Source organism: Chelonia mydas, chromosome 1 (assembly GCF_015237465.2).
Source record: "Chelonia mydas isolate rCheMyd1 chromosome 1, rCheMyd1.pri.v2, whole genome shotgun sequence".
Lineage (NCBI taxonomy): Eukaryota > Metazoa > Chordata > Testudines > Cheloniidae > Chelonia > Chelonia mydas.
In genome coordinates, this window is record NC_057849.1 from 154,509,997 (window position 1) to 154,521,427 (window position 11,431).

Sequence of the window (11,431 nt, forward strand, 5' to 3'; positions counted from 1 at the left end):
ACGGTATTGGCCTCCGGGAGCTATCCCAAAGTGCTCCAATGTGACCGCTCTGGACAGCACTTTGAACTCCGATGAGCTAGCCAGGTACACAGGAAAAGCCCCGGGAAATTTTGAATTTCATTTTCTGTTTGGTCAGCGTGGCGAGCTCAGCAGCACAGGTGACCATGCAGTCCCCCTAGAATTGCAAACGAGCTCCAGCATGGACCGAAAGGGAGACACTGGATCTGATTGCTGTACAGGGAGAAGACTCTGTGCAGGCTGAACTCCGATCAAAAAGAAGAAATGCTAATATATAGGCCAAAATCACACAGGGCATGGTGGAGAGATGTTACAACAGGGACACACAGCAGTGCCACATGAAAGTCAAGGAGCTCAGGCAAGCCTACCAAAAGACAAAGGAGGCAAACGGTCACTCCGGGTCAGAGCCCCATACATGCCGCTTCTATGATCAGCTGCATGCCATTCTGGGGGGGGGACCCTACCACTACCCCACCACTGTCCGTGGACACCTGAAAGCAGGGAGTCTCACGTAACAGGGAGGACGATTTTGTGGAGGAGGAGGAGAACGCAGCAGGGAAGCGGTGAATCCGTTCTCCCCGGCAGCCAGGACCCTTTCATCACCCTGGAGCCAATACCCTCCCAAGGCGGGATCCCCGACCCTGAAGCCGGAGAAGGCAGCTCTGGTGAGTGCACATTTGTAACTACAGTACAGGGTTTAAAAGCAATAGTGTTTCATGTTTGATTTGCCCTGAAGAATTGGGATGCATTCGCGGCCAGTACAGCTACTGGAAAAGTCTGTTAACGTGTCTGGGGATGGAGTGGGAATCCTCCAGGGACATCTCCATGAAGCTCTCCTGGAGATACTCTGAAAGCCTTTGCAGAAAGTTTCTGGGGAGGGCTGCCTTATTTCGTCCTCCACGGTAGGACACTTTACCACATCAAGCCAGTAGCAAGTAGTTGGAATCATTTCAGCACAAAGCATGGCAGCGAATGGTCCTGGGTTTTGGTCGCATTCAAGCAACATTCGGTCTTTACCTTTCTGTGTTAGACTCAGGAGAGTGATATCATTCATGGTCACCTGGTTGAAACAGGGGAATTTTTGTATGGGAACAGTAAAAGGACCCCGTTCATGCTGGGTTGTTTGCGCTTGGCAAAAAGAGATCATCTCGGAGAGTAGCCACGTGGCGGGGGGAAGGGGTAAAGGGATCATCCCAGAGAATAGCCACGAGGTGGGGTGAGAGGAGGTGTGTGCTGCACATCCACCCAAAAACCACAGCCCCTCCTTTTAAATGTGAAACCCAACCGGCATTGCTTGCTATGGGAAAGGATGGCGCTGCAGTTTGAAACCATTCCCACATGTTATGAAGGTATAAGAAGCCAACCCCACATACCAAAAGGCTTACCATGGCTGCCTGGAAACCGAATTCTGTTGCCCACCCGTTTGTAATGTGTCACCATATCGGCAGGCGCTCAATATAAAAGGCAAAATGCGACCTTGTAGCTAAAGCACATGTGCTGTGTGCTCTGAATTGCTTATTCACTGTGAAAGAGTCTCCCTTTTGTTCTCAGAAATGTATCATCTTAAATTTTACTCTCCCTTTTTATCTCCCCCAGGTGCAAATGTTTCTATGCTCCCCCTATCATCTCTGTTCCTGAGGTTATCGCAGATTAGAAGATGAAAAAAACGCACTCGCGATGACATGTTTTCTGAGCTCATGCAGTCCTCCCGCACTGATAGGGCACAGCGTGGCAGAGGCCAGGAAAGCATTAAGTGAGTGCAAAGAGCAGAGGCAGAAGGCAATGCTGAGGCTAATGGGGGAGCAAACAGACATGATGAAGCTTTTGTTGGAGCTTCAGGAAAGCCAACAAGAGCACAGCCCCCCGCTGCATCCATTGTATAACCGACTGCCCTCCTCCCCAAGTTCCATATCCTCCTCACCCAGACGCCCAAGAACGGGGGGGAGGGGAGGAGGCTCCAGGCACCCAGCCACTCCACTCCAGAGGATGGCCCAAGCAACAGAAGGCTGTCATTCAAACAGTTTTGTAGTGTGGCTACAATAAGCAATGTGGCCTTGTCCTTTCCTCCTCCCACACCCCACCCCACCCGGGCTACCTTGTCAGTTATCTCACTTTTTTTTTTTAATTAATAAAGAAATAATGCATGGTTTCAAAACAATAGTGACGGATGAAGTGAGCTGTAGCTCACAAAAGCTTATGCTCAAATAAATTTGTTAGTCTCTAAGGTGCCACAAGTCCTCCTTTTATTTCCTTTGCCAGCTGTGATCGAAGCGGGGAGGGTGGTTGGCTTACAGGGAATTAAAATCAACAAAGGGCGCGGTTTTGCAGCAAGAAGAAACACACACAACTGTCACACCGTAGCCTGGCCAGTCATGAAACTGGTTGTCAAAGCCTCTCTGATGTGCAGCGTGCCTAGCTGTGCTAATCCCCCTGGGGTCTGGTTGCTCAAAATCGGCCGCCAGGTGATTTGCCTCAACCTCCCACCCCGCCATAAATGTCTCCCCCGTACTCTCACAGATATTATGGAGCACACAGCAAGCAGCAATAACAATGGGAAAGTTGGTTGCGCAGAGGTCTAACCTAGTCAACAAACAGCACCAGCGAGCTTTTAAATGTCCAAAGGCACATTCTATCACCAGTCTGCACTTGCTCAGCCTATAGTTGAACTGCTCCTTACTACTGTCCAGGCTGCCTGTGTAGGGTCTCATGAGCCATGGGAGCAAGGGATAGGGTGGGTCCCCAAGGATAACTATTGGTATTTCAACATCCCCAATGGTAATTTTCTGGTCTGGGAAGTGAGTCCCTTCTTGCAACTACTCAAACAGCCTGGAGTTCCTAAAGATGCGAGCGTCATGCACCTTTCCCGGACATCCCACGTTGATGTCGGTGAAACGTCCCTTGTGATCCACCAGTGCTTGCAGCACCATTGAGAAGTACCCCTTGCGGTTTACGTACTGGTTGGCAAAGTGGTCCAGTGCCAAGATAGGGATATGCGTTCCGTCTATTGCCCCACCACAGTTAGGGAACTCTATTGCAGCAAAGCCATCCAGTGTGACCGGCCCATTTCCCAGAGTCACTACCCTTGATAGCAGAACGTAAGTGATTCCATTGACTACTTGGATCACAGCAGTCCCCACAGTAGACTTGCCCACTCCAAACTGATTCCCAACTGACTGGTAGCAGTCAGGCATTGCAAGCTTCCACAGGGCTATTGCCACTTGCTTCTCAACTGTCAGGGCAGCTCTCATCTTGGTATTCATGTGCTTTAGGGCGGGGGAAAGCAACTCACAAAGTTCAAGGGAAATGGCCTTGCATGCAAAAGTTTTGCAGCCACTGTGAATCATCCCATACCTGCAACACTATGCAGTCCCACTAGTCTGTGCTTGTTTGCTGGGCCCAGAATCAGCATTCCACTGTATCAACCAGCCCCACTGCCACCATGATGTCCCAATTGTCACAGCCCGTGCTTTCAGGAACGTCTGTGTCCATGTCCTCTTCACAATCATCCTTGTGCTGGCGTCTCTTAGCCTGGTTCTGCACATACTCCAGGACAATGCACGAGGTGTTTACAATGCTCACAACAACAGCAGCGGGCTCCATATTTGCCATGGATGGCATCTGCACGGGTAACCCAGGAAAAAAGGCGTGAAACGATTGTCTGCCATTGCTTTCACGGAGGGAGGGGCAACTGACAACATGTACCCAAAACCACCCGCGACAATGTTTTTGCCCCATCAGGCATTTGGAGCTTAACCCAGAATTCCAATGGGCAGCAGAGACTGCGGGAACTGTAGGATAGGTACCCACAGTGCACCGCTCCGTAAGGCGATGCTAGCCATGGTGTAGAGGACACACTCTGCCGACTTAATGCGCTTAGTGGGGACATACACAATCAACTGTATGAAATTGATTTCTAAAAATCGACTTCTATAAAATCGACATAATTTCATAGTGTAGACATACCCTTAGATGCTTAAATATAGATTTAAGAGCATAACATTAAGGTCCAATTTTTATTAAATTGGTTTCCATTTCTTTGTAAGAGAGATCTCAATGTCCCCCACAGCACGCTACAAATTCAAACACACCTCCCCACCTGAATTCTCCCTACAAGGCTTTGCCTTGCAATCACCAACCTTTCAGCTGGGAAGGGGGATTCTTTGGAATCTATCAACCCCACTACTTAATCAGCTACAGAGGTCACTGCAGAGCAAGCCGAGGCTCTTGGCTAAATACCTTTGAGAATCTGGACCTCTGCCTCTATTGCACTCTCTAGCCCTGATGGCTTGGAGGAACTACAGGACAGGAAATTGATCCTGGGCTTCCCGCACAGTGATACAGATCACTAGAGACCTGTGGGATAGCAAAGTCAAGCATCTCCCTCTTTGCCTCCCACCGTTCTGCTTGGTGCACTATCAGCTCTTATATCATAGGAAAAGGGCCACATGTAACAAAATTTTATTCACAGTTGATTTTACTCCATAAAGGTAGGACTGTGGGAAGATTGGTTGGGAAGTTACTGAGGCCGCATCTACACTACAATGACTAGTGTCACAGCTACAGCATGCTGCTGTAGCACTGTACTGTAGGTGCTTCCTACATCGACGGAAGGGTTTTTTCTGTCGATGTAGGTAATCCACCTCTCTGAGAGGCAGTGGCTAGGTCAATGGAATAATTCTTCCATCAACCTAGCTGCATCTACAGTGGCAATGTAGCTAGGTTGGTCTAATTTTTAGGCGTAGACCAGACCTGAGGCCCAGATCACAAAGGTATTTAGGCTCTTAACTTGCAATGATATCAATGTTGTACGCAGTGTTATTGTAGCTGTGTTGGTCCCAGGATATTAGAGAGGCAAGGGGCATGAGGTAATATCTTTTATTAGACAGAAGTTTGGTCCAATGAAATATATTACAATGAAATATATTACCTCAGCCTCTCATCTCTCTAATGAAATCATAGGAAGTTAGAAGCCTAACTACCTTTGAGGATCTGAGAAAAGGTTGGAAAATCCCTTGAGTTAGGGTCATGCCCTGTGCTTGATTCCTGGCCCTTAGCATCAGAGAGATTTCCACTCCTTGATCCACTTCCTCCTTATTTTAAATGCATGGGGTTATTTTTATTGTACACCTATCTGTCTATTTTCAAACCACTTCACAGTTCAGCTGTACATTGGAAAAGCTAAATATCAGCTCTCCTCAGACAAAGACCATTTTTTTTTTAATCTAAAGAATTTATATAATGTCAACAGTCTGCCTCAGTGCAGCCAAAGAGGCTTAAAAAATTACTAGCAATCCCTTTTTTCCACCTCAGAGCTCATGTCCTGAACACTGAACAAATCCCATCAGTGTTTGGGGTGCATAATGTCATTGTTGTTGAACCACTGGTGAATTTACACACTGTTAATCCCTGGCATTTATTCAAACAAGCTCAGCAAGTTTCAGCAGCACAATGCACTTAATGTTTTCATCAATGGGTTTACGTAATGAATGAGATGCTCTCCGCACCTCAGCTTGCAGCATTGCAAGCTAGAGAGTACATCAGGAACGTAGCAGAGCAAGACTGAGAGAACAGGAGAATTAAAGCAGAAGCATGTTTGGAATTTTATGGTGGTTTAAATAACAGTAATACCTAACTCTCGCAATCCCCAGATCTCAAAACACTGCATAAAGAAAGTCAGTATCATTATCCCCATTTCACTGGGGAAACAGCCAGGGGAAGCATGTTGTTAAGGGTCCCTCAGCAGGCCAGAGGCAGTGTTAGAACTATAAGCCCATTCTCCTACTCTCTGTCCAGTGCCCTTTCCTCTGGATCACTGCCTCTCATGCAATAGCATGGCACTGCGGCTTAGAGCTCCATTGGCTTGCAAGCAGGCTTTCATGTATAAGAACTTTTGGGGCTCCTCTCTTTGCTTTGTAAAATCTTCCTTTCCTCAAGGAAATGTTAGTTTGAGGCCAGAGAACTTTTTTTAAAGAAAATACTGAAGGAAACTGGCATACCTGTCTGGGTAGTTTAACTCACTTTAACTCCCAGGTCACCCTGTACCCCCACACAAACAATGTTGTGCTTTTATTTTATTTTTTTTTTTATTATTTGTTTTGTGTGTGAATCTCTACCCAAAAAAAAAGTTTGGTTTTAGGCCGTATCAAAGAGCCCTTTTATAAAGCGACTGCACGGTTCTTGTATTTAAAAACAGACAAATCAACAATGCTCTTCTGACCCCTTCTGGGACTGACAGATTCTGCATGCGCTGTCCCTGTACAGTTAGAGTCAGTGCTCTTTCCTGCACAGAGCAGGATCTGCACCTATGTTCCTCTGGAGCAGGAGTGGGCAAACTTTTTGGCCCAAGGGCCACATCTGGATATGAAAATTGTATGGCAGGCCATGAATGCTCATGAAATTGTGGGTTGGGGTTCCGGAGGGTTCTGGCCGGGGGTGCGGGCTCTGGGGTGGGGCTGGTGATGTGGGGTTGGGAGTGCAGGAGGGTGCTCCAGGCTGGGACCGAGGGCGGGAGGGGGAATCGGGGCTGGGGCACAGGAGAGGGTCGGTGGGCAGGTTCTGGGCAGTGCTTACCTCAAGCAGCTCCCAGAAACAGTGGCAAGTCCCCCCTCTGGCTCCTACACAGAGGTGCGACCAGGCAGCTCTGCGTGCTGCCTTGTCCACAGGTGCCACCCCTGCAGCTCCCATTGGCTGCGGTTCCCAGCCAATGGGAGCTCTGGGGGCAGCGCTTGGGGCAGGGTGCAGAGCCCCTTGGCTACCCCTATGTATAGGGGCCAGAAGGGGGGACATGCCACTGCTTCTGGGAGCTGTGCAGAGTGGGGCAAGACCCTGACCCTGCTCCCCGGCTGGAACACCAGAGCGGGACAAGCCCCAGACCCCGCTTCCTGGCGGGAGCTCTAGGGCCAGATTAAAAAGTCTGGAGGACCAGATGTGGCCCCCGGGGCCGTAGTTTGCCCACCCCTGCTCTGGAGAGTTGGAGGGGGGATGTGGGCATAATGGGAAGAGCATGATTGTGGTGGGGGGCTGCAATGGATGAAATGAATAGGCAGCAGGTTTAAAACATACAAAAGGAAGTATTTTTTCACACAACGCACAGTCAACCTGTGGAATTCCTTGCCAGAGGATGTTGTGAAGGCCAAGACTATAACAGGGTTCAAAAAAGAACTAGATAAATTCATGGAGGATAGGTCCATCAATGGCTGTTAGCCAGGATGGGCAGGGATGTTGTCCAGAGTCTCTATTTGCTAGAAGCTGGGAATGGGTGACAGGGGATGGATCACTTGATGATTACCTGTTCTGTTCATTCTCTCTGGGGCACCTGGCATTGGCCACTGTCGGAAGACAGGATACTGGGCTAGATGGACCTTTGGTCTGACCCAGTACGGCCATTCTTATGTTCTCAAGCAGAGCAATAGGCAGTAGAGAAGAGTCGTCAGGCAGATGGGGCTAAATATGGTGTTTGGGAGAAGCAGCGGCTGCGGGAGGGGGCAGTGAGGGAGAATGGCTTTTTCTGGGGTTCAGAGGGAGGAGAGGGAATGAAAAGATGTTGTAGATGTTATGGGGCAAGGAGAGGCAGTGAACAAAGATGTTCACTAGTGAGTCTGTGATGATTTGGGGGACTGCAAAAGGGGACTTGGGCGAGGAAGAGGAGGTACTATAGAAGGAGGGTCCTTAGAGCAGAGGATGGGGGGGAGAGGCAATCAGAGGTGCACTGTAACTGTGGTAATGCTGCACTGAATTGTTCAATCACTCTTGAGTCTGCATCAGATTGTTTGTGCAGAGCCTTGGGGGGAAAGGTAAAGTGCTAAATACATGCTAAGTATGAATGCTATTGTGAGAATTGTTTAATTCTCCCTACCCCCAGAGAGTGTGAGAAATTGCTTAATCACAGGTGAACTGGCAGTGAATTAACCGCTGGCAAGTCAGAGATGAATTATTTCACCACAGGTGGATCTGCAAGTCAGCAATGGTTTGGAAGCAAGGTGACCTCCAAGATGGGTTTGAGGAAGAGACTGGAGGCTTGTCTACACTTGAAATGCTACAGCAGTGCAGCTGCGCCACTGTACTGCTTCAGTGTAGGCACTCACTAATGCGATGGGAGGGGTTCTTCTGTCACCATAATTAATCCACCTCCCTGAGAAGTGGTAGCTAGGTCAATGGAAGAATTCTTCTGCCAACATAGCACTGTTTGCACTGGGGGTTAGGTCAGCTTAACTGCTTTGCTCAGGGGTGTGGATGTTTCACAGGCCATCTTACAAAATGCTGAGACTGGCCCTGTATACGGCATTATATGAAGCACATTAAAAACACACAGGGCCAGATGCATCAGTCCACACCACCTGCTTTGCACTCTGGTTTTATGGCTGCTTTGCATCACAGAGCAAACCAGTGAGTGTGGCCCAGTGTCTCTGCCTCAGAAAGCTTACCTGGAGTACACAAGACAGTGGTTCAAACACAGAAATGGGAGTGAGACAGGAAGACAGTAAACACAGGAATAATCAGTAAGAAGATCATTACATTCACTAAATCAGAATCCGTAGAAGAGTGTTACATTCATTATAGGCAGACCAGGCCAAATCCTGAACTAGTGTAAACAGACTTAGCTCAGCTAACTGAAGATCTGGTGCATGGCAGTGTGTGTAGCCAATGTACGTACGGCTGGCCTTACCTGATGAAAAACTAGAGTTTGGTGCTCGTTAGCTTGAAAAGGAGAAAAAGCAGAGAGGCCATGACAAAATTGTATACAGGAATGACCAACATGTAGTGACGCCTGACTGGTGTCACCCTGCCCCATAGTACAGGAGCCAGCAGGCACTCCATGGAATGGAAAGGGTACATTGCAAAGGAAATGTTCTGCAAAATGGCACCTGCTGCCAATGCAACAAATATCTTCACTCTCCTCCTCCATAGCCCTTCGCAAAACTCGCTTTCCACCACTGACGTCCACTCCTGTGCGCTCTGCCTGCTCCATCCCTCTTGCCCTACTTCAGTCTCCGGTTTTGGTAACCGTCAGAATGCATCAGGTTTATTCACAGTGTAATGCAGATCGTAACGGGTGACATTTTCAGCTGGTTGTAAATCACTTTCTCTCCGTTGTGGAACAACGCCAGCTTACCCAAGTGCAAGCTCCGACCCATAATGTCATGTTTAGTGCAGGGCTATGCAGATACAGATTACCTGAATGAATGAACAACCAACAGCGGGAATGCACACTGTAATTTTTTAAAGCATGAAAGAAGTTTAGCACCCTCCCAAGAAAACAAGAACAGCACAATGAAATCTGGGCTCTCATTTTCCCAAGGTGATTCCCAGAGCCTGGGAAAATTCAGAAAGAGGCCAGCATGTGCAAATAAAATCACAGCCTTTTAAATGCTATGCAGTAAGTTTCTTCATGTAGAAGAAAAGAGAAATTGCCCTGAAAAAACGGCCCTGTAATTGCTATCTTCTGCTGTGAATGTTGTTGCAAGGCTTTTGACAAGCCTGCTCCAAACACAGGATTGCAGACCTCACGTGGCACCTCCTTTCTTTTCTGATTGCCACAAACTGCTGGGCAGGCAATTTTTCCAGTGTGCACACAGCACATCAGGCGTGATGTGCAGTCTTCAGCTGAAATCACAATGTGCTCCACACACATTTCATGTAGCTTCTCATGGATTATGGCAGTGCACTAGCACGGGGAGGGCTTTCCCTTTTGAGAAGCACTCAGAGCAAACCGTGGCACAGACAAGGAAGATTCTGCAAATCCTGGAGGACACTGGGGCTATCTCCTGTCTGGCTGGGATCTTAAAGGCAGATTTTCAGTCACCTGAAAAGAATTTCTTTTACCTCAGAAAATCTCCAGTCTTCTTACCTACATTTTACCTACCTACTAGGCCTGCTGGGAATCCAATCCTCCCCTCTCAGTCCAAGCCTGGATCCAGATCCAGACTGTACACACAAACCCCATCCTGATAAGAAATGAGCCAAACCAAATTGTGAAACCTCTGGACTCTGGGATGTGCAAAATCCAAATCTGAAGTTTGCCTCCTGAGCATCTTTCAGCTTGAAGAGTAATAGTGTCCATAGCCTGAAGATGAGCTAATGGTCCATGTTCTCTAATGTGTTCTACTCCCTTTGCACCAATGTGCAGGAGTCCCCAGTTGGCATAGCTAACTCCTGACACTCACCGCTGTAGCATCAGGCATGGGAGCATGTGGGAGGGTGGGGGGTGCATTGTCAAAGCATTATTGCACTCTAGCCATTTGTAGCTATTGGAGAGATCTTTGGGGGCCACAGCCATCTGATATGTTTTAGGGCTGCCCCTAGGCCACTCTAATCTACCCTGGGATTAGAATGGAACTGGTCTCAGAATCAAAGAGTCAGAGCCAGCTCCTTTATGCTCCCCCCTCCATTCTGCCCAGAGGTCCAAGGTGCAGGTGGGACTCTAGGTTAAAGAGTCCAACAAACAGAGGGATAATTAGGGACAGATTGACAGATGGGGGATGTAAATCAGAGGGAAATAATGGAGGGACCAGAAAGACTTTCTTTTGTCCTTCAGATAGACTGCACAAGTGCTGATGTCTAGCTGCACAAAACCTGCTCCATTGAAGAGAAGTGACAGCTGCATAAGTTTGCCTTGATTGCAAAGCATGTGCAAGTCAATATCAGCTTTTAACCAGCCTACATCAATACATCTGCTCAATAACTGAACACTGCTAAAAGGCCCTTTTGCTGTTGTGACCTTAAACCTCTTCTAGTCTAGAAACAAACCAGGGGGAAATTCCCATGACATTCTAGTAAAGACTAATCCTTAGGAAAGCAGTTTGGATGGGGGAGAAAAGGAGGAGTCTTGTAACCCTTGGCATGTCAATTGCAGTGCAGTGTATCTTGCCTTAGGACACTCATTCTGTCTACAGGTGATTTCTGAGAGAAAGAGAGCTGGTGAGAAAATGTGTGCTGAGAATGGCCATGCCTTAGGGAGCAGAGCTGCTACTGCTCAGCCACTGACGGTATGTCTACCGTGTGTGTGTGTGTGTGTGTGTGGTATGTCTACCGTGTGTGTGTGTGTGTGTGTGTGTGTGTGTGTACACCCATGACCTGGCTTGCATGCATTCAGGTATGTGGTAGCCAAGCCTGCCTCCCAGCGGCCACACCGCAGAGCTGCACACAATCCATCCTGTGTATCTGGCTACAAATAGGCACTGCAGTTACACAGGTTTGGCACTAGGATTTCTAGGGGCATATCCCATGGTCCTTAGTGCCTTGCCAACTAAAGCTGCTTGAGTAATTGGTTCATGGTGTTCTGTGGGAGAATGTGTCTGCCATTCCCGTGTCCCCGTGCAGAAGTGGTTTTACCCTGCCAACATATTTAGCTGAGGCACTTTCAGCTCTGCATATTCCTCACTTATCTCCTTTCCATCCAGGGCCAAGTCATGGA

The 11,431-nt window shown here is 48.2% G+C and overlaps 1 long non-coding RNA gene across 1 annotated transcript in view; it reads left to right on the forward strand.

Annotated features, from left to right (window-relative positions):
* LOC119565228 overlaps window positions 1–11,004 on the forward strand; it is a 35,942-nt gene extending 24,938 nt beyond the window's left edge. The window contains exon 3 of the long non-coding RNA XR_005223870.1: window positions 10,911–11,004. This is a non-coding gene — a long non-coding RNA (uncharacterized LOC119565228). The remainder of the gene's footprint in view (window positions 1–10,910) is intronic.
* Window positions 11,005–11,431: the final 427 nt, after the last annotated feature.